Source organism: Petaurus breviceps, unplaced genomic scaffold, assembly GCF_028583685.1.
Source record: "Petaurus breviceps papuanus isolate PSGF00001 unplaced genomic scaffold, PetGlider_PUasm1.0 173, whole genome shotgun sequence".
In the NCBI taxonomy this organism is placed as follows: Eukaryota; Metazoa; Chordata; class Mammalia; order Diprotodontia; family Petauridae; genus Petaurus; species Petaurus breviceps.
This window is the reverse complement of record NW_027185759.1, coordinates 37,008,639-37,032,380: the sequence shown is the minus strand read 5'-3', so window position 1 is coordinate 37,032,380 and position 23,742 is coordinate 37,008,639. Positions and strand designations below refer to the sequence as shown.

The 23,742-nt window shown below is 39.7% G+C and overlaps 1 pseudogene; it reads left to right on the top strand.

Annotated features, from left to right (window-relative positions):
* The first annotated feature begins 6,314 nt into the window (after positions 1–6,314).
* LOC138157806 (cell division cycle 5-like protein pseudogene) lies at positions 6,315–12,078 on the top strand (annotated as a pseudogene).
* Positions 12,079–23,742: the final 11,664 nt, after the last annotated feature.

Sequence of the window (23,742 nt, the reverse complement as noted above, 5' to 3'; positions counted from 1 at the left end):
ATTACTCAGACTTTGACATCACAAAAAGAACCTGGTATGTTGCTCATTATTCTATAGGAATAATGATAATATCTGACCTACAAAAAGCACTCTAAATGCCAGTTATAATTGGTTATCCAGGACAGCCCTATAAGGTAGGTAGTTATAATTATTTTGCAGATGAAGAGTATTGACCCTTTGAGAGACCAAAATACTTGCCCACAATAATGCAGCTAGCAAACTTTGGAAGAGGGCCTCAAATCCAGGCCTTCCTGACTTGATGACAAGTATTCTTTTCCCTTTTTCACACTGTGTCTCCAACCAGTATTCATGAGACTTCCACACCAGCATGGTACAGGGGACTTGAAGTCAGGATGCCTGGATTCAAATCCTGTCTCTGCTACTGACCACCTCTTTGACATTGGACAAGTCTCTTCATTTCTCCTGCCTTGAGTTTTCTCAACCATAGAGGGGATTGGACTCAGTGACCTCAGAGGTCCCTTCCAATTCTAAATTAATGAGACTGTCCTTTCAAAAGAGGGCTGTAAAGAAACTCTGCCTAATCTTCCTAGAGATGGTGGCTTTAGGGACAGGGATATGAAAGTTTCCCCCCAAATTATTCACAAGCTTTTTTCTTCCTGTTTGGTGCTGGGAGGTGTCCATCACCCCCCTAAAAAAAGTGAATGGGAAGATTATGGAACAGGGCATAAGATGGGCTAAGGGAGACTCACAGGTAAAAGGAAAAAAAGAAAGTGGATTTTAGCTGCTCTTAGAAAATAAGACCTCATTACAGATGGAAGATTTAAAAAAAAAACCTTATTCTGAAACAAACAAAAAAGTGGATTTAAGAGAGCACATTTCAGCTTAGTGACTTTAAGAAATGTCATTAGGAATCAGGACATCACAGACTTTTAAAAACACCAGTGCTATCCTTATCACTGGAGATAAAGCAATCACAGGTTTCCTTTTCAAATATTCCGCTGATTTGGCAATGTACAGGCAGGCTGAGAGCTGTTTTCTTCCGAAGTGATTGGGGCCAATCAAGTTATTTTTTTCTTCACAAAAGAGTTTTATCAGAGGCAAGAAACATGAGTACAAATTTATATTATCCATGGAATGAATCTATGGGAAAACATTGAAGGGAACCAGTTTGGTTCCAACAGTATGGTATAAAGGAGAGAACATTGGACTAAGAATCATGAGGACCATGGGTCAGATCTTGTTCCAGATACTTGCTACCTGAGTGACCCTGGACAAATCACTAAACCTTGCTGAGCTTCAGTTCTCTTAACTGAAAAATGTGGGGGCTACACCTGATGGCCTCTCCCCACCCCCACAACTTGTATTTCTGATCTGGAAGCCCTAGATTTAGAGACAGAAGGAAACTCAGAGTCTGGGCCCTTCATTTTATAGATGATAAAACTGAGTTCCGGGACCTTAGGCTAGGCTATAGGATCATGCTGTTGTTCAGTCATATCCAACTCTTTGGAATTTTTTGGGCAAAGATGCTGGAGTGCCATTTCCTTCTCCAGCTTGTTCTTATGGATGAGGAAACTGAGGCAAACAAGGTTAAGTGACTTGACCAGGGTTACACAGCTATTGAGTGTCTGAGGTCAGATTTAAATTCAGATCTTCCTGACTCCAGGCCCAGCACTCTATCTGCTGTGCCACCTAGCTGCCCAGTGGGATCACAGAGGCATAGATTTGTGGCTTGAAGGGACCCTAGAGTTCATCTAGTAAATGCCTTTATTTTACAGGTAAGGAGACTGAGGCTTTGGGAAGTTCAATGACAGATCTAATGTGATACAACTAATAAGTAGCTGAGCTGGGACTTGAGCCCAAGTCCTATGATTCTTTCCACTGTACCACACCATACTGCCTCAATTTTCTTGGATCTTATCTTTTTAGATGCATTGCAATGGTCCTCTAGACTTTAGCATCATGGACAATAATGAATATATATATATATTACACACACACACACACACACACATATGCACAGAGAGAGAGATAGACAGAGAGATATGATGCTCTAAGTTTTACAAAATACCTTATCTAATCTGGATTTCCCAACTATCTTAGGAGATGAACAGTAGATATAATTATCCCCTTTTTCCAGATGAGGAAACTGAGGTCCAGGAAATTTAAGTGACTTGCCTACAGTCATATGAATGTTAAGAGCTAGAGGTTGAATTAAAACCCAGGGTTTCTCCTGACTGTGCCTTATCTATAATGATAATATTTCAATAGTTCAAAGAGATCCATTTTTTTTCTATTTTCTATTACTCTGTCCACAAAGACCCTTCATTCCTGAATACCATTATAGTTCAGGTGACTGACAAATGTCCCCAAAGATTTATTTTTTCCACAGTTAGTATATATTAACTACTTGGCTCAGTAGGTCTAACAAACCACCTGTCCAACTAAATCAACATGTAACTGACTGACACCATTTGTCATGCTTTCAGAATTGGATCATCTGGTATCATTGAAATTGAATGTAATTAATTACATAACTAAAAGCAAGTTGCCTGATCACATATAATCATGAAGGCCCCTGCAATAAATAATCCCATTGTCTAGTCGCCCTTTTCTCCAATACCCCCAAAGACTTTGTTCTAAAAATAGGATGAAGGAAATATGTCCTTATCATAAAGGGTTATTCATTTTTCTGGGAGCCCATTGTGATTGAATTCTCTCACATGTTAATTCTTTCTCACTCAACCCCGAAATTACTTTGTATTCACATTGCATTTATTTTGTGCATGCTTCCCCACCCCCAAAGGAGAATATAAGCTCCATGCAGGAATCTGTCTTTGTATCCCTAGAATCTAGGACAATGCCCGGATCATAGTAGCTATTTAATAAATGTATGTTAAATTGAATTAAGTGGAAACCTGAGACTCACAAAACGTCAAATTCTTCTAAAATTAAAAGGGAAAATGAAATTGGGATTTTTTTTATTGCTCAGCTATAATCTAACACTCCTGGTTCACCAACTTGGATTCATAGCTCTAATACAGGGGATCTTAGCCTGAAGTTTGTGAACTTTGTTATTTAATTTGATCATTTTCATTTTGATACATTTTGATAAATTTTATTTGGATGAATTCCAATATGACGTCTCCTTTGTATTGCTCTTTCAAAATAGTATTCCATAGCTTCACCAAAGTAAAAAGGGGGTTCATGACAAAAGGCTTCCAAAGAGCATCAAAGGGATCTTAAAAGCTAACTAGCCCCAACCTTTGATTTTACAGATGATAAAACTGAGGTTCAGAAGATGGTAAATGATTTACTTATAGATACCTACAACCTGATACCTATTAACCAGGAGCAAATTGCTTAACATTTATGAGCCTCAGTTCCCCTATCCACAAATGTAATAATGCCTCTGGAGAGCCAACCTTGAAGGGTTATCTCTAAGGCTCAAGTGAGATAAAGTATTTAAAGGAATATTTGAACTTTCAAGTGCTATGTAAATTCTAATGATAATGATGCTGCTTCTGATGATGATGATGATGATGATGATGATAGCAGTTTCCTAATCAGAAGAACCTAAAAATTCATCTTGGGTCAAATTAAACTTCTTTCACTTTCATTTCAGGTCCATTAACATATGACATTTCATAGTTTTGATGTTCCTTGGTTGTTGCTATGTTCAGCACCTTCCATACCCCTGTTCCTGAATAAAATATATGAAGCGTGGATAAAGATTTTTTCCATGTGCCAGCTCTACTCAGCTCATTACCTCCCCCCAGTAACTTGAACTCTATCCATGTATCCCTCATTTCTGAAATGTCAGCCTTGCCTTGCCAGGGCTCAGGTCTCCATGTCCCTTACGGGTCTGCTCCATACAAGGCCACTATACCCTGCCCATCTCCACTTTCCAGAATCCCTTTATTATTGTATTTCTCCATTAGAATGTAAGCTCCTTGAGGGCAGGAATTCTCTGGCTTATTTACATGTGTATCCTCAGCACTTAGCATTATATCTGTCATGTACTACATGACTAATACATGTTTCATTTATCTACCTATCTAGCTAAAATGTTCTTGATGCTTCTACAAACCTCTGACCTCTTTTATTTCTTAATTCTGAGCCATGTTTCATCATCTTTCCACACCATTTGCACATTTGTATTGAGTCAAAATAAGTATTAAAATATGTGCTCATTTAATGTAGATTTTATTGATTTTGTCCTAGAATTTCCCTACTTCCTCACCCTCTCTATAGAGGTTGCCTGCAGCTATTTACCTGGTAGTTATATACATTTAAGCTTATCATGAGCAATTTGAGGTAAAGTGATCAAGTGTCCAAAGATATGATATTTCTTATTGCCTTTGGATACACAATAAAAACAAATCCTGCCAAACCCTTCAGCCTTACCTCTTCTAATCTTTTCAGTCTTCCTGTACTTCATTGCCTTCTACACTTTCTACAAATCTTGCCAACTTCTATTTTTTTAGGAGAACCTATGAACCATTCTCCCACTTAGTTGCAACTACTTTTTCACTTACAGTGAGTGAAACTTTCCATTTCAGATTTTCCGAGAGTATGTGAATGTATGTGTTGATTGCAGAAGGATCTTTTATTTAGAGTGCTAGAAATTAAATTAATGCTCAATTCTCAACATTTTCTGTGTTATTTTCTACCATTTTGAAAATGCCAACTCAGAAGAAGAGGGTCACACAAGATTGAGGGTGTGTGTGTGTGTGTGTGTTGCCTAAAAGACTATTTTACCAAGAGCTCACACAAGGCAGGCACTCACATGGTAGCCAGAAGGAGGGATATAAGGAATGTGCAATGGACCGAGAAGTTGTAAGATTCACACATTTTATATCTGAAATAAATATAGGCACTATGAGGAAGAGGTTAGGCTGTCGACCACAAGCCTGTATTAATAGCTTACTCTACCAGGCACTATGTTAAGCACAAAGGATACAAAGAAAGACCAACACATGGTCCCTGCCCTCAAGGAACTCACATTCTAAAGGAGAGGGAGACAGCAGGACACAGGGGGAGTAGAACTCCTTCTGGTCAGAGGACCTGGATATAAATATAACCACTACAACTTACTGCCTTGGGCAATTCACCCACTTTACGCGGGCCTCAGTTTTCTCTGGGAAATGAGGGAGTTGGTTCAGATGACCTCAGAAGTCCATTCCAGTTCTAAATCTATGATCATATGAATCTTCTTGGACTCATTTTTCTCATCTATAAAAATGAGACTTGACCTGAATGTTCTGAGGTCCTTCATAGATCAAGCTTTTCCCATGACCCAAAGAAAATATACCAAAAAATGAGGGTGGAGGCATGCTGGACTTGGGAGTGAGAGATGTGAATTTAAATTCTGTATATGACACTAGTTATGTGACAGTGGTCAAGTCACTTTAACTCTTCATTTGCTCGTCTATGAAAGGGAGATAATAATATTTGCTGTTACCTGCCTACATCACAAGGTGGGTCTAAGGAAAACACAGGAGTAATAATAGCTAATACTTAGCATTTCCATAGCACTTTAAGATTTGCAGAACACACATATATATCATATCATCTGTCAGGTAATCAGTCAGTAAGCATTTCTTCAGCGCTTATTATGTGCTAGACATTATGCTAAGTATTAGGGAGACAAAGAAAGGGTAAAAATGGTGTCTGCCCTTAAGCAGGTTACATTCTAATAGAGGAGAGAATATGTAAATGACTATGCATGTAGGAGGTATGGGGGGTAGCTAGATGGTATGGTGGATAGAGTGCTGGTCCTGGACTCAGGAAGACTCCCCTTCCTGAGTTCAAATCTGACCTCAGACATACTTGGGCAAGTGATTTCATCCTGTTGCCTCAGTTTCCTTACCTATAAAATGAGCTGGAGAAGGAAATGGCAAACCACTCCATCCTATCTCCCGAGGAAACCTCAAAGTGAGTCATGAACAGTCAGACATGAGTGACTAGCAACAAAAGGGATGTACATGATGCACATAGAAGGTAATCTCTGAGGGAACACAAGGGGTAGCAGGAAAAATCTCCTAGAGGAGGTTAAATTTGAGCTGAGTTCTGAAGAAAGCCAGGAGGTGAGGGTGAGGAGAGAGAACATTCCAAGCACGTGGGACTGCTAGGGAAAAGTCACAAAGTTGTGCAAGGAAGAACAAGATAGTAATGCTATATTGTAGAATGTGTAGAAGGCAGTGAAGTACAAGGAGACTGAAAAGATAAGAAGAGGGACGATGTGAAGGGTTTAATTTTCTAAAGGATTTTATATTTGATCTTGGAGGTAAAACAGTAGCTGGAATTTATCGAGTGGGGGCCTGACATTGTCCTACCTGTGCTTTAGGAAGACTATGTCTGTGGAGGGTGAGAGAGCACAAGGAATCAGTGATGATATTGATGTTACAAGCCTGGGTAACCAGGGAGATGGTGGCACCCTTGACAGTAATAGGAAAGTCAAGAATTGAAGAGGAATTGGGGAGAAAGCTAACCCTTCAAGATTGGTGTTGTCATTATTTCTGTTTAATAAATGAAAACCTGAGGCAAAGAAAGATTAAGTGACTTGGCCAGGATCATGCATTTAGTAAATATCTGAGGCAAGATTTGAACTCAGCTCCAAATCTGGAACTCTATCCATTATTCTACCTATCTTCCACAACAAATTGCAGAGCCTTACATAGACGTGAGTTCCTGTTGTGATACCAAAACCAACTTATCATTTCCAGAGCTCACATTCAGCTGGTTTTGGTTCATAAAGTCAGTCTTCATATCTTCATAACCACAAATGCACATCTTATGATTGGACATTTAATTACTTGATGAACACCAATAGCTTCCTTGCATCAATAATCAAGTAAATGATCTGCAACTTTTTTCATCTCCCAAGATGCACATTTATATGAGAGCCTAGGACCATATAAAGGCCTTTCTGTCTCTTAGACCACTGAACTGATTTTTGAAAAGTCATTAAACAGGTATTTACGTGATAGGCTGGGAGAGTCCAGCAACTGTTCAGTGGTTTGTCTCTTCTTCAAAATCCCTCTTTACAGGATAGGCAATGTTTTTAAAAAGCCCCAGCTTTGTATTTACATGAACACAGAAATGTTATGGCCTTGTCTTTCAGTGAGGTGTGAAACCAAGATTGACATGATAAGTTGTAATGGGTCCAGTGGAGACATTATCCTCTTGGAGGGATAGTATTTCATCTTTCAAATAAACCCAATTGCAAATTTATTTCATCTAACAGATCACAATGGCTCTAATTTGGGTCAATTGAGATGTTTATGGTCCCCTTACATATGTTGGCATAGTGTGCCTACCCATTCATAACCATTTTTACATGTTCTGTATTTCACATATATGAGATTTTGGCAAAGTTCACATAATTTAGAAAATTATAATTTGGCATCTAGAACATGTTTCCATCAAAGATTTTTAAAAAAAAAAAACTTCCTCCTATGGATTTTATTTTGATTATATCTATTTTCAGTTGCATGTTCCTCATGATAACTCTTTGAGTTTGATGGTATCCTTTGTACAAATGAGGAGAGAGAGGTTCAGAGATGTGAAGCCACAATCATCTAGCAAGGAAGTGGCAGAACTAGGCTTGGAACCAGGACCTCCAGAATTCCAAACCACTCTCCCTTCCAATATTCCATACTTGTGTACATACGTCCTCCTATCACACCTCATCGTGGGATGGAGGTGTCCCTGGATATTTAAGAGACACGTCAGAGGGAGGCAAACCCAGCCAAATTCTACTACATAGGAAATACTGACTATGGTCCAACAGTGAGTCTTCTGCTGTCTGAAGGCTAGTCTAACTAAGGACTAAACAAATCCCAGAGAGTAATTGGAGCTGAGAAGATATTTAACAAGTTGGAGGCAATCAAAACTACTTGAGGATTCATTTCAATCTAAATGAAAGAAAAAAACTCTAACTTCATGGAAAATATCATGGGCAATGTTTCAAAAGAAAAAAAAAGTGATTGAGAAGACAACAGTAACTACCAAACTGTATGCCTGCTTTCTCAATTCTCGTGTTTGTTCTTTGTTTTCAAAGACCATGGCATCGGGGAAATGATAACATGACTTGCAGTTGACTTTGATTTGAATGAGGGAGGACTGTGTAAGGTTACCAGCCTCACTTTCTCCTCCAGTCACCTGGATCCAGTGACCAGATATTCTCAATTCTATAAAATATTTATAAGAATTGTCTAAATAAATAAATGAAGGTGCCCTTGACAAAATCATGAGACAAAATTAAAAAGCTTTTTCAAAGACCTTGTAGTGACATAACTGACCTTGAAGTATCCAGAATACCCAAACTAGTGTGTCGGTTCTTTATTACAAAAAACAAACAGACAAAACAAAACACTTGTCTTAATAAAGCAAATTGAATCTCTAAAGGTTTTCTTCCTTTAGGAATACATCTCTTGCACATGTGCTTTGGATAGGGATAAGGACTAGACACATGATCTCAGTACAGGAAATTTATTATATAGAAAGTATTCCTTCTCTCTGTAACTTAGAATCTTAGAGGAGGTATTTTTCATGTGTGTGTGTGTGTGTGTCAAGGACACTATTGGAAGTCTATTGAAGTCTATGTTTCCTTTAATAGAATAATGTTTTTAAATAATTGAAGGAAATGCTAATTTTCAGAGAGAGGTTAGTGAAAATAAAGATACAATTTTCCCCCCATTCAAGTTCATGCTTCTTCTGAAATCTCTCTGCCATCTCCTAATGTCTCTATAGGCCCCCTCTCCTACAGAGTTGCCTAGATCACAGAGAGGTCAAGAGACTTGTCCAAGGTCATACAGTCTGTATATGTCCAAAGTGGGGCTTGAAGGTCTTTTAACTTTGAAGGCTTTTCTTCATCTGGCTGTATTACTCTGACACATCCGAGTTCTCCCTCATACCCCAGGAAGCTCATTACTGGAAAAATCTCATTATTTTAACAAGATCCAATAAGCCTCCGGAATCTCTCTCCTCACCATCCTCTGCCCCTCCAATTGAAGGGTAGAACCATGAGCTCCCAAGCCTCAAGCTAAAGAGAGAGCTCAGCTCCAAACGTCTCATTTCTCACCTGGTCATGTTACTCTAAGAAATCTTTGTCTTTTTTCCTTTTTGTGTCCCCAGGTTAGCACAGTGGCTGACACATAGTAGGGTCTTAATGTTTATTGACTATTGCTGGATTAACAGCAGTAGTGAAAGGGTTACACTCTCTCCTCTGCCCCAGCTTCTTCTAATAGACAGGAAGTCACAACAAGCTACTCTGAAAGAGCTGCCTGATGTTAGCATTGGTGCAAGGTCAAAGTAAGAGAAAATGGAAGGGGGTGGCCAAGAATCTGGATACTCAACCCAAAGCTAGCTTCCTGGTGTCTGGCCTTCCCTCAGACCCATCAACAGCCATAAAAGCCCCTCCTGACCTTGAATGCTATCGGGTCTTACCTGAGAATCCTATGGGGTAGCAGGACCCCTCCTCTCCCTCCTCTCTTCCTCCTCCTCTGCCCCCTCCCACCTCGGGTTACTTAAGCAGCAGCAGAGACCAGCAAAAGAAGCTAGGAAGAGCCAGAGGTTCGCCTTCTGAGACCAGAAGAATTGTGCGGCCCAAGCTGAGGTCGGCATCCTTCTCACCCCGATTCCCAGAAGCTGACGGTAGTGCTAAGCAGGGTCTGCTTCAGGTACCAGGACGCTATGTCGTGTCAGTGCTCCCCGGTCGCCTCGGCTAATTGTCAAATCACTCACCCTTACTCCCAGATGCCTTGGATTCTGATCCAAGGGGGCTGTGCAGGAATGCAGAGGATGACATTATCAAAGCGGCCTTAATGAAATACGGGAAGAACCAGTGGTTTCGGATTGCTTCACAGTTGCATAGGCAATCAGCAAAGCAGTGCCAGGCCAGATGGTGGTATGAGAGGCTGGACCCAAGCATTAAAAAAAAAAACACAGAGTGGTCTAAGGAAGGCAGAAGAACAGCTTTTGCACTGGACTGAATTGATGCCGACCCAGTAGAGAAGCATTGCCCCAATCATTGGGCAGATGTGCTTTGAGCACTATGAAGTTCTTCTAGATAAAGCTGCCCAAAGAGACAATGAAGAAGGGACAGATGATCCACGAAAACTTAAACCTGGAGAGATTGATCCAAATCCAGAAAGAAACCAACCAGACCTGATCCAGTTGATATGGATGAAGATGAAATGCTCTCAGAAGCTAGAGTCCGTCTGGCAAACACACAGGGAAAGAAGGCCAAGAGGAAAGCAAGAGAGAAACAGCTGGAAGAAGCAAGATGCCTTCCTGCCCTTCTAAAGAAGAGAGCACTTCATGCAGCTGGTATAGAATTCACAAGAAAAGGGAGGAAGAGAGGAGTAGATTATAATGCAGAAATTCCATTTGATAAAAATCCTGCTCCAGATTTTTATGACACATCTGAGGAAAATTATCAGGCATTTAATACTGACTTTAAAAAATTACTACAAGATCTTGATGGGGAGTTAAGATCTGAAAAAGAAAGGAGAGATAGGAAGAAAGACAAAGAACATTTGAAAGGAAAAAGGGAGTCTGATTTGCCATCAGCTATTCTTAAAACCAGTGAAGAATCAGGATTTACTAAAAAGAGAAACAAATTAGTACTTCCTGCACCTCGGATTTCAGATGCAGAACTTCAGGAAGTTGTAAAAGTTGGCCAAGCAAGTGAAATTGCAAGTCAAACCACAGAGGAATCTGGCATCATGAATTCTGCTTCCAGTACTCTTTTGTCTGAGTATGATATCACCACCAATAGTATCTCTCTGAGGACACCCAAAACTCCAGCTGCCCAAGATTAAATTTTGCAGGAAGCACAGAACTTGATGACTTTTACCAATGTGGACACCCCACTGAAGGGTGGTCTTAATACCCCATTGCATAAGAGTGACTCCTCAAGGACAGATCATTCTGACACCAAACACAGTCTTGTCTACCCCATTCTGGACTCCTCATGGAGCTGAATAAATGACTCCTAAACTAGTTGTTGACACTGCCCCAGGCAGAAATCCTGTAAGGGACAAGCTAAACATAAATCTTGAAGAGAAATTGGAAGATTACAATGACCCCTCTATGTGAAGCAGATGAAGAGAGAATCTCATGAGCATCTTCATTTAGGGTCAATGGGCCTTCCAGATCCTAAGAATGACTTTGAGATCATTCTACCAAAAAATGATGAGAAGGAGCTAGAAGACCTTGAGATTGATGAAACTTACGTAGAAGATGCTGCTGGTATAGAGGCTCCAAAGCAAGCTATCCAAGATGCAGAATGTGTAAAGGAATAAAACAAATGCACAAAGCTGTTGAGAAGGTTCTGCCAGGACTTCAGAAGTAAATGAAACTATCTTAAGACACTTAAATGTAGGATCTCCACTAACAGATCTATAGAAAAGTGAAGGATTAGTTAAAAGAGAGATGATCACAATGCTTCATTGTGATCTTCTGCATCATCCTTATGGAGAACAACCTGCAAATAAAAGGGGGGAAATGCTAGGATTTGGAAGGAATGGTATTAAGCACATAACTTACCTAGAACACAACCCACATGAGAAATTCTGCAAAGATGAACTGAAGAAGATTCAAGACCTTTTGACACAGGAAATGGAAGTAGTAAAGCAAGGAATGAGCCATGGTGAGCTGCCAAATGAAGCTTATAACCAGGTGTGTGAAGAATGTTACAATAAAATTTTATGTCTACCTGGGCAGCAACTATTCACAGGAGCCAACTTGGCTAGCAAAAAGGACAGGATTGAATCACTTGCAAAGAGACTTGAGATGAATAGGAGTCACATGACCAGAGAAGTGAAGAGAGCTGCAAAAATGGCAAAGAAGGTGAAAATTTTGCTTGGTGGCTACCAGTCTCTAGCTGTGGGACTAATGAAACAGCTGAATGATGTCTGGGACCAAATAGAGCAAGCTCACTTGGAATCTTGTACTTTTGAGGAGCTAAAGAAACATGAAGATTCAGCAATTCCAAGGAGGCTGTAGTGTTTAAAAGAAGATGTCCAGCAACAGCAAGAAAGAGAAAAGCAACTTCAGCAAAGATATGCAGATTTGCTGCTAGAGAAAGAGAGTTCTAAGTCAAAATATTAAAACATCATTGGCATTTTGTTATAGAAAGAGTTTTATGCTGGTTACCATCCTTGGGAAGAATGAAGCTAATGTTTATATTCATCAAAACATTAGTCTGTTATCTGTGATTTTTTCTTTGTTCTTTGTTTTGAATCTAAATTCTTTATGGATGAACTCTGGCTACACAAGAATTTTTAGAGATTAATTTATTAAGAGAATCATCATTCTTTTGGTAACTTCATGTTCACTAATTTTTTTGTTTTGATCTTTAAAAAATCATATATATATATATTTTTAATTTTTAAAGAGTCCTTAAATGTGTTGCCTGTGAGGAAATTCTTGAATAAAAATTAACTAAAAAAACAACAAACAACTTTGAGGGTTTTTCTCTAACTAACATACCACACTGCCTCATCTGAACAGGCACAATCACTGGAATTACTTCGATGACGGGGGAAGTGAGACATGAATCAGAGGATCATATGCTATGTAGAGTGTTTGCCAATGTAATGAAGATTGTCCTGAACCAAGTTCAACTATAAGAATGGAAACTCCCATTGACAGAAATATCCATAGACTCTCCAGTTGTTCATTGACTTTTTGATAACTCCATCAAATCTTACAGTAACACAGCTGGGTCTTCTCATTGTGAGCAGTTAAGTCTTCCAGTGAATTTAAGAGTTTGAAAAGGCCTCTGTGAATATCTAGTCAAGTATCCTTAAGATCACATCCTTGGTCATCTAGCCATTGACCAAGGTCACACAACTAGTAAATGTTAACTGTCTGAGGCTGGATTTGAACTCAGGTCCTCCTGACTCCAGGGCTGGTGCTCTATTTACTGCACCACCTAGCTGCCTTGAAGTTATGCCTCTCCCAACCATGGGAGAAGATCAAAAATACATTATTGCCTAGCCTGGATGGGTACCCCTTTGAGCTAATTCTTCAGTATACATACACTGGGCATTTCAAATAGATATTAAGGTGGGCCAAGAATGAACAGGCAGAAGGGGTCAAACTGGACGGCATTTGTGAAATTGTCCTTTGATTTTTATAACTCCCTTCTTCCACAGAAGTATATTTATTTCAATCTTTTTAGGTCCACTTATGACTTTATGATATCAGGGTTGCTTTTTTTTGGGGGGGGTGTTCAGTCATAAGTGTATGATATCAGAAGAATTAAAATTTCAGATGATCTAAACGACAATGAAAAGACTAGAATGTATGGAAGGTAGAAATAAACTGGAACAGACAGCAAATAATGACTAGCACAGGATATAAATAATACTCTTTATGATTGATGGGGTATAGGCTCTGGGAACCCCCTTCAATCTTCCCACTTGATCTGCTTTCACCTGAGGCCATAAGCCTCCCATTATGTTATTCCCAAATCTGTTACCCTTAACCTAATTTAGCCCTCCATTGTCTATGTCCAGGCAGCCTTCTGCCACTTCCCACCCTTAATCCCATTCTCTTGATTCTTAGAGTCTCACCTCTAGTCACCCCAGTCCCATCAAGATACTCCATAGACTCCTCCTCAAGACCCTCCCTAGATCCCTCCTCCCAGACTACTAGACTACCCCTAGATCCCTCCCACAATATTTCTATATATAAGATCCATCTTGCCTCTATGAAAGTGCTCAGATTCTATCTAGCCTAACAAAGGCTGAGATTCTATCTGATCCCCTAGCATTAGTGATAGAGATGCTCAGATTCCTTTAAAGTCTAGCCAATGGTAAGGCTCTTTAAGAGTCTACCCAATATAGTGACTCTTTAATAAACTTTATCTTTGACTGAGAGAAGGCATGGGTTGAATTCATTTAGACAGGACCCTGCATGTCAGTATTTTGGGGTTCCAGGCACCCTTAAACCCCAAACCTTAACATGACCAACAGATGAGATAGGATTGGGTTTACAAATATTGTCTCATTTTATCCCATCATCAGCACTGGTCTGTAACTATTGTTATCATCCCCATATTACAGATATGGACATGGAGGCATAGTTTAAGTGACTTTCCAGGGGTCACAAGATAAGTCTGAAACACAATTCAAACTCAAATCTTCTCTGATTCCAAGGTCATCATTTTATTCACTATACTACCTGGCTGCCCCTATGTCAATCAACAAGCATTTTCCAAAAGTCTACTCTTCTAGGCTTGGAAGGACAATGACAAAAATGCAGCAGTTCCTGTCCTCAATTAGTTTACATTTTATTGGGAATATAAGTATACACAGAACATATAGAAAACAAATATAAGGTAATCTGGGGAGGGATTGGAGGTGCTTGAAGCTAGAGTTAAAGAAAGGATTCATGTGAGATTTTGCTGACTTACTGAACATACACAAATTTATTTGATGATTGACAGTCCTATGGTGACTTTAAATCATCCTTAGGAAAAATTGGAGATCCTGGGGCAAGCCTGTTAAAATAGAAAATAAGTGACCAGCCTCAATGTTTATTAATCTCAAGACATGTCTTGAATGATAGCTTTTAGAAGAAATCTCTGATGTAATTTTTGGACTGTTTTCTGATTTCTCCTAAAAGCACCACACTGCAAATTATCTTAGTTATTTGACAGTTCCAGAGACTCTATGTGAGGGTTTGGTGTATTCCAGCCATGCTAAATGCATTTGTTTGGGGTCAAAAATTAAATTTCAACCATTAGAATGAAAGCCATACTTTTCAAAGAAAGAAAGAATGACAAAACAAAATAACCAAAAGTCATTGAAGTGCTGGTTCTGGGCGCAGGCCAAGACTAAAATGAAAGTCTTTTAAAATTCTACATTTTGGGCTTGAAGATGCCTCTGCAAAGTATTAAAGAAGAAAGGTAATATGTTTGGCTAAAGTGCTTTTGGGATCTATATGGGTGGCTTAAAGTCCTCCCTCTCATTCCATTTCTTTCCTCTCTTTTGCTTACAAATAGAATGGACCCAAATCTTGGATGGACCATGTATGATGATAACTGAGAATTTTAGAGAACCTCCAAGGCTTCCCAAAGCACATAGAGCTGTCCTGTGCTGGAGACTTATTTTCAAGTTCTCACCCCTCTTAACTATAAAGATTCATGAGTGGAGAAAGTCAGCCTATTTCTATAAGTAGTGAAAATGGTGATGAAAATACTAGATGTCAGTAGGAGATTGCCAAGTTCCTTGGTGACCTGCTGTTGGAGATTCTTTAAACCCTAGATTGCAGGATATTTGCATCTGCTTAGAATTAGCAAGGATCAGAAATCAAATGAGAAAGCAATTGCTTGTGATATTTTAAGCCTTATAAAAGCCATTCAAGGAATGGATGAATAGGTTTCATTAGACCTTAGAATTTCAGGGAATACAGCTGCTGAACCTGCATGCCTTTTGAACTCTCTGCTGATAACCATCTTAGCGCAGGCCAAATTTTGTCCCACAATTATTTGGCTGTGTGCCAGTTCATGCATTTTGGAAGAGGATAATATTGACTTTGGGCTATCTCCCTCTCTTGTAGGTAAGGAAATGTGAAGCATCCGAAAAAACACGTGGTTGTTCTATCTGCTAGTAACTCCCTATCCTTTCTCCTTTCTTTTCTATTGAGCTTCAACTAAGAAAAGTAAATATAGGCATTCTGTATTCAACTGTAAAAAATATATATTCCCATTGAGCAGCATTATGAGGCAATCTTCCCCCCCCCTTCCCTTTTCTTATTATCAAGATTTATTTTCAATTTTCAGTTGACTACTTTCCAGTTAGTGTGATGCTTCCAGAAAACCAGCAATACCAGAGTAAAAGGGAAATCAGGCTCAGCCTACTTTACATGTACACACACTCAACTCCAATCCCTCCCAATCCTCTTTAATGGTAAATTTTATGGAGAGGGGCTTACTTAGTGGCATCTCTACCCTCTGCTGGTATATGGTGTTTGGGGCTTGTCTCACTCCTGCTAAGCCGCTCACAAAGCCTTGAGTAGATTCAGCAGAAAAGTAGCATGTTACCACAAGCTAGAAAAGGATTTTTAAAGTACTTTGCCATCTGCTGATAAAGGATTTCTAAGACTTTAAATCTTGCATTATTTATATAATGCACAGTCCATGAAGAAAATATCTGGAATGGTATTAGGGAGGAGATAATAAATTCTTTTGCTTTAAGGTAACAAAAAAATTTTTTTTGAAGTGGTGACCTTTTACTAATAATCTCTTGAAGGAAAGGTCAATACCTGCTAGAAAAAAAATAGCATGTGTTCTCATTCTTAAAAATAAAAATCTAACTTTTCAAAGAGTTTGTTTTACTTAGCCAAAGAAAAGAAAAAAAGGCCATTATGGAATGGCCAGGGAGGAGTCCATTGCAGTGAGATAGAATTATAAATGGGGAACCCTGCCACAGTTGACTTTGATTACCTAGAGAGTCTGGTTTTACTCTGCTGATCAATTTCCATATCAATCAATCCATCAGTTGGGAAATCTGTAAGCGTGTATTAACTGTCTTCCAAGTGCCAAATGCTGGGGATATTGAGACAAAAATGAAATGATACCTGCCTTTAAGGAGCTTACTAAATTCTATTGGGGTATACAACACACATATCACATAAACAAAACATTATGAAATTTGTTGTGGTCCATTTGTTTCTATCTGACTCTTTGTGACCACCTTTGGGGTCTTCTTGGCAAAGATACTAGAGAGTTTGCCATTTCCTTCTCCAATGTATTAAAAATATATAGTAGGTAATTTGGGGAGAAAGTATTAGGAAGCTAGAGGATCAGAAATGTCTTCATGAGGAAGGCAGCTCTTGAGATGATATTTTTGAAGGAAATTAGGGATTCTGGGAAGTGAAGATGAGGAGTGAGGGCATTCTGTGTATGGAGGAGACAGTCAGTGCAAAGACACAGAGACCAGAGATGGAGCCTCCATTGTAAGAAATATTGAGAAGGGCATTTTTCCTCAGCTCCCCTGCAGAAAGGGGAGCAATTCATAGGAAAGATACCTTGGTCTAAGTTGTGGTTGATTTTAAAAAGTCAAGTAAAGGAGTTTATATTTGGTCTTAAAGGCAATAGGTAGCCATTGGGGCTAATTGAGTAAGGGGAATGCTATATTCAGATCTGCATTTTTTTAAAATCACATTAGTAGCTACATAGAGAACATAATAGAAAGGAGGGAGATATAGGGAAGGGGGACCAAGGCAATGGTCTAGACCAGAAGGGTTAAGGCCCTGAAATAGGATAGTGGCTGTTTGAGTGGAGATTAGAAAATTTGGAAGAGATGCTGGCAAGGTAGAAATGGCAGGATTTGACAGTTGGATATGTGGGATGAGAGAGAGTGAGGAGTCAACAATAACATGAAAGTTGCAAGCTGGGTGAGTAGAGAGATGGTAATGACTTTTACAGAAAGGGTGAAGTTAAGAAGAGATTGGTAAAGGAGAAACATATTGGATTCTATTTTGGACATGTTGATTTTGGGATGTCTATGAGACATCCAGTTAAAAATGTCCAAAAGATAGTGCTGTAGAACTACAGTTTCAGAGAAACTTGGGCTGGATGTATAGAAATATGAGTTATATGCATAGACATGGCAATTACCCTTTAGAGCTGATGAGGTCAACAAATGAGAGAGTATAGAGAGAAAAGACAAAAGAGCCCAGAATATAGACTTAAGATACACCCACAGTTAGAGGTCATAAGATAGATGGTGACTTGACAAATGAGTCTGAAAAGGAATGATCAGAGAGGTACAGAGAAAACCAAGACAAAGCAGTGTCATAAATACAGAAGAGATTATCCCAGAGAAGAAAGGAGTCAAGGAAGGTATCTGTCTTTCCAACCAAACTTGATTTCAGTGTAATTCAACCCCGTAAGCATTTGTGAAGCGTCTACTGTGTGCCAGGAGTGCTAAGACTCCATGATGTGAGGACAAAAAGAAAGCCTGTTTCTTCGAGAAGCAAACCTTCTGATCTATGGCCTTTTTGCACATGTGAAGATCTTTGATTATTGTCATTTGTACAAATCAATCACTAACTATGTGTCAGGCACTGAATTAGTTACTGGGAATACAAAGCCAAAAATGGAATAGTCTCAGCCCTCAAAGTTCTTAGATAATTTCATTGTGTGACATACTCTGTATCTTCACTTACAGGGACATTGTAGAATTGTTAAATTGTTGCTTAAAAAAAGGAAGCCGACTTTGGGCACAAGGTACTTCATTTCTTGGACTGTTTTCTCATCTGTAAAACGGGGTTGTTTCTATAAATCCTGGATTTTGAGCTAGGGCTTAGCCCTGATATTTACTATGGATATGAGTTCTATATTTGGACTGTAGCTAGGTGTCTCAGTGGATTGAGCACTGTGCCTAAAATCAGAAAGATCTGAGTTCAAAACTGACCTCAAAATCATGTTAGCTATGAGATCTTGGGGAAATCACTTAACTTCTTTTTGCTACAATTTTCTTATCTACCTCCCACTGTTGTTATAATAATTAAATGAGATAATAAAGTGCTTAGCATGGTGCTTGGCACATAGCAAGGCCTATGTTATTGTATGTAGTATGTAGAATGTTAGTTGTAGTAGTCATTGTTATCTTGGGTAAATATTTTTAAAGCTGATCCCTAACTGCCATTATCCTTCTAGATCTCAGTCTCCTTATTTACTAAATAGGCAAGTTACACCAGCTGACCTCTAAATTTCCTTCTGGTTCTGAGATGTCTTACTTAATGACCAGATTATCTCTATTTTCTCTTCTAGTTACAAAATCTCTATGTTTTGTTACTACACAAAAAGACATGTAGTTGTAGGCTGATTTAGGTTTTCAGATCCAGAGAAATATCATAAAAGATTTCTGAGAACAGTTCATTTGAGAGATAATCTAAGATCACGGGGAGTGAACTGGGACTAGCATTTGTAAGACCTATCAAAAGCCCATGGCTGGGGCAGCTAAGTAGTGCAGTGGAGTTAGGAAGACCTGAGTTCAAATCTGACCTCAAGCACTTACTAGTTGTGTGACCCAGGATGAGTCACTTAACCCCAACTGCCTCAAAAAAGAAAAAAAAAGTGCATAGCTGACAATTAGTAATTGTGTGAGCAAGTCAATTAAACTCTGGGAACCTCAGTTACCTCACCTGTAAAATGGAGACAATACCTGTATTGTCTACAATAAAAAGTTGGAAGTTGGAAGGATCATATGAGATGATGAATGTAAAGGGCTTTGCTAATCCTAAATCATGCTAAATTGTGTTGTTACTCTTGTTCCTTCTAATGAATGTTGAATGGCAAACTCTTCCCAAGGACCCCAAATTTTGGCACAATCTACAGCCTCCTTACACCTACAAACAGCATACTTGATGCTGCTTCTTTAGGTTCTAAGACGTTAAGTGATGGAGTCTCAGGAACAAAAATCTTGGCTTAAGTCATCATGGAGTATGTGAGAGTGGAGTTATACTTCCTGTGATCACTTAGCTTCACAAGGATCCCTTCCAGCATCATTTTTGTGAAGGAGAAGGAAAAAATTAACCTTTTAACAGAACTGGTTACTGATGAATATACTCACTGTGGCAGTGATCATGAAAACTTAAGAGGAAGAAGGAAGGAAGGAAGGAAGGAAGGAAGGAAGGAAGGAAGGAAGGAAGGAAGGAAGGAAGGAAGGAAAGAAGGAAGGAAGGAAGGAAGGAAGGAAGGAAGGAAGGAAGGAAGGAAGGAAGGAAGGAAGGAAAGAAGGAAGGAAGGAAGGAGGGAGGGAGGGAAGGAAGGAAATTAAAGAGGAAGGAAAGGATTAAAGAAGGGAGGAGACAAGGAAGTAATGAAGGAATCAAAGAAGGAAGGAAAGAAGGAAGAAGAAAAAGGAGGAAAAAAGAAGGGAGGAAGAAAGAAAAGAAGTTGGAGAAAAATAAGTGAGGAGGGGAGGAAGGAGTGAAAGAAGTGAGGAAGGGTGGGAGAGAAGAAAAGAAGCGAAGGAAGGAACATAAGAAAAAAGGAAAGCAGGAAAAAGGAAAAGAGGGAGGGAGAAAAGAGGAACAAAGGGAGAAGAAGAGGGAGGAAGGTAGGAAGGAAGGAAAAAAGAAAAAAAAAGAGGAAGTATCTACCATGTGCCAACTCTGTGCTAAGCACTTTTCAAATATTATCTCATTTGTTCCTCCCAGCAACTCTGGGAGAAAAGTGTTATTACCCATTTTACAATTGAGGAATAGAGGCAGATAGAGGATGAGTGACTTGTAGATGGCTCAGAATGGATTTGAACTCAGGACTTCCTGGTACCAGGCCCATTTCTCTTTGTATTGTGCTACCTAGCTGTCTATGAGACATACCAGATTTCAAATACTGCAGCAGAAATCTCCTAGAGCACATACATAATAGAGGCCCAACACCATGCCAGTCTTAGTGAGACATTTCTGACATTGTCCCAGATTACAGAATGTTCGAGCCTTAGAAGTCACTAACTTCCACACTGTGATTTTTTACTTGGTCACCATGGGGCCCTGAGAGCCAGTCACCAGACTTTGAGGATGAGAGGCCTGAGAGGTCATACAGATGCTAGACCCCCTTGTCGCCCCAGGGTCATGTGCTCCACTCAACACCATGTCATATGTCTATTTCTCTGTCCTCCAGGTTCACCCTTTATGAGCATCAGTTCCTCATCTTATTGGTCTGGATGTGATTTGTGCTACTCTGGCCACTTAAAATTTTGGCCCAGTCCCTTCCCAGTGGGACAATTTTGCCTTCTGCCTTGCTGTGTTGTATTTCAATAAACCCTAATCATGCGAATATGGCGTACTAAAATTAAAAACACACAGGAGCACAGTTAAACTGTATATGCTCTTTACTCATGATCAAAGTAAAATAAATTAATTAAAACATATTAAAATAACTACCACATAGGCTATGTGACCATGAATCTTTCCAGCTTTAGACTGACCCAGACTTAAAATTTCTCAGACAAAAATTCAGGTGTGTGGACCCTGCCCCCCTGCCTACCATTTCCACTAGGGAGAAGACAATGTTGCCTGATACTTTTCTACTCACAGCCTCTTGGGGTGGGGTATTGGGTGTCTATGTCTGATCGGCTGAAGATGCTCATGATGCAGGCCAACTTGGCTTATCTACGGTGCCCCCTCATTGGAAGTCACCAGTAATATGGATTCAGATACTGACACCTCATCATCTTCAGTCCATCCCACCAGCTGCTCTGCTCTGAACTCTCTTGACTCAATGGTTACTCATGCCCAGGTGTGCATGGCTGTCTTTTCATGGGGAAATGGATAAAGCGCCAAAGGCTGACTCTTTCCAACCCAGAGCCAGCTTGCATTTCTTCTTCCTGAACTTCTCCCAAAGCTCACCTTCTGGTCCATCTATGGCATTTCTCAAACCAAAATTTTCAACTCTTTTTAACTCCTCAGTTGCTATTTTGGTGGAAAAATTAACAGGTAGAATTAGCCTCGAGCACAGGAGTGAGAGCTCATTGGATTGTGTTGAGATAATTTGAATTATTCCATTCAAATCAGGAACTGAAGCTCAGAGAAAGGGAAAGACTGGCTCCAGGTTACCCTCTGTGTCCTAAGGAATTATGGTAATTTAAGTAGAAAAACCTCACATTTATGTAACAATTTGCAGAATACTTTCCTCACAACAACTCCATGTGGTAGTCAGTATGAATATTAATATCCCCATTTTACAGATGAGAAAATCAGGTTTCCAAGATAGAAAAGTCTCATGAGTGGTCACATAGCTAATTAGAGTCTAAGCAGGAATTTGAAACCAGGTCTCCTAACTCCAAGGTCAAATTCTACCATGAGATCCTTCCTCTAACTTGATAAAACAACCATCCAATTAAACAAAAAACGTGATAAAGATATAATGAGGGCAAAGGAAGAGGGGCTTAGCACCTGCTCCTTTGATGAAAAGCCCCCATCCTTTGGATTTTTAGCACCACAAACTTTGTAAGGCTTTGCGTGTAGCAGTTCCATGTGCATTGATTTGAAAGATGTATTTGATTTTTCTCAGGTGGTGAATGAGGGGCCTGATCAGCCATTATGTGCTGTGCCCAAGACTTGCCTGTGCCCTTGATGAGCTATTACTTAGAATATGGATCTTCACGGGGAGCTGGCATATTTTGATCCTTGATTTATAGCTTACAAAAGTGTAAATGCTGACGATGCCTTCAACCCTTGAAGTTGTGGATTTGCTTAGCTGTCAAAAAGCATTCTTGAGTAGCTGAGGATTCAATTGGGCGTAAGGCTCCTTCCAGTCTTTCTTCCATCTAGCACTTTCTCTAATAGTCTGATAAATCAGAGGGAATGGCTGTGTCACTCTTTGGAGAGATATTCTCCCTTCAAGAAATTATCTTTCACTTAACCCTTTGGCCCCCATGTCCTAACAGTAATAACTGACACATAGAGTGATTTAAGTTTGGAAAAGTAAGCTACATACGTGATCTTAGCCTAAGTTCACAACAACCCTGGGAAGTGGGTGTTATAAGTCTCTTTAGTTCTGTCCCCATTTTACAGATGAGATAATTGGATATTTTTATAGGTTAAATAAGTTACTTAGAGTCACAGAGTTAAATGTGAGAGGCAAGATTTGAGCTTAGGCATTCCTGAAGGGCAGCTACATGGCTTAGTGGATAGAGCCACTGATATTTTATATTACAGACCTTTTAAGCCTGTAATGGGAATGTAGTGCTAACCCCTGCCTCCCCCTCCAAAGTCAACTTTCTCACTCACCCAGTTAGCTAGCACTCGAAGTTTGGTATCATCTACAGATTTGCTTAGCTTAAGTTGTCGTCCAAGTAGCTGGTTTAAAATACTGAACCTAGGGAGGGTCCCTTGAGCCCTCCACTAGACAGGCTTCCTAATCGGTGTCAGTCTATTTGTCTATACCAGGGGTGGGGAACCTGCAGCCTCGAGGCCACATGTGGCCTTCCAGGTCCTTGGGTGCAGCATTTTGAGTGGGTCCAAGTTTTACGGAATAAATCCTTCTATTAGTGGGATTTGTTCTGTGAAGTTTGGATTCAGTCAAAGGGCTGCACTTAGGGACCTAGAGGGTCACATGTGACCTCGAGGCTGCAGGTTCCTGATCCCTGGTTGTATTATACCATTTAGGTCTAGACATTCAACCAGTTCTGAATCCACAAGTTTATATCATGTAACCTATGTACCATCTGAACTATAGAGATACCATGAGCGATTGCCAAATGTAAAACACAGGTCTTTGATATCTATGTAATCCCAACCTTTAAATCTATGGCCCTATTGACCCCTCATCTAACTGTCTAGTAAAAGGAGATGAGGTTGTTCTGACCTGCCCTATTTCTCACGAAGATCAATCTCATTATTGATCTTAGTTATCAACAGTTCCTTTCCCAACATTCAAAAATCATTTCACCACTAATACTCTAGAATTTTGCTAGGTATCAAAAAGTAAAATTTATAGACCCAAAATATGAAAATTCCATCATCTCTCTTTGAAAATCATGTTAATCGTTATCAACCTTTGTTCCTGTGAGTGGAGATTTTCTAAGACCACCAATCCTACTGGCCAATTCTTTCTCCATTTTCTCCTTTTCATAGGAAGGCAGAAAGGCAGGAAGGGAGGGAGGGAGGAAGGAAGGAAGGAAGGAAGGAAGGAAGGAAGGAAGGAAGGAAGGAAGGAAGGAAGGAAGGAAGGAAGGAAGGAAGAAAACATCTAATGAGTACCTACTGTGTGCCAGGGGCACCTAGGTGGCACACTGGATAGATTGC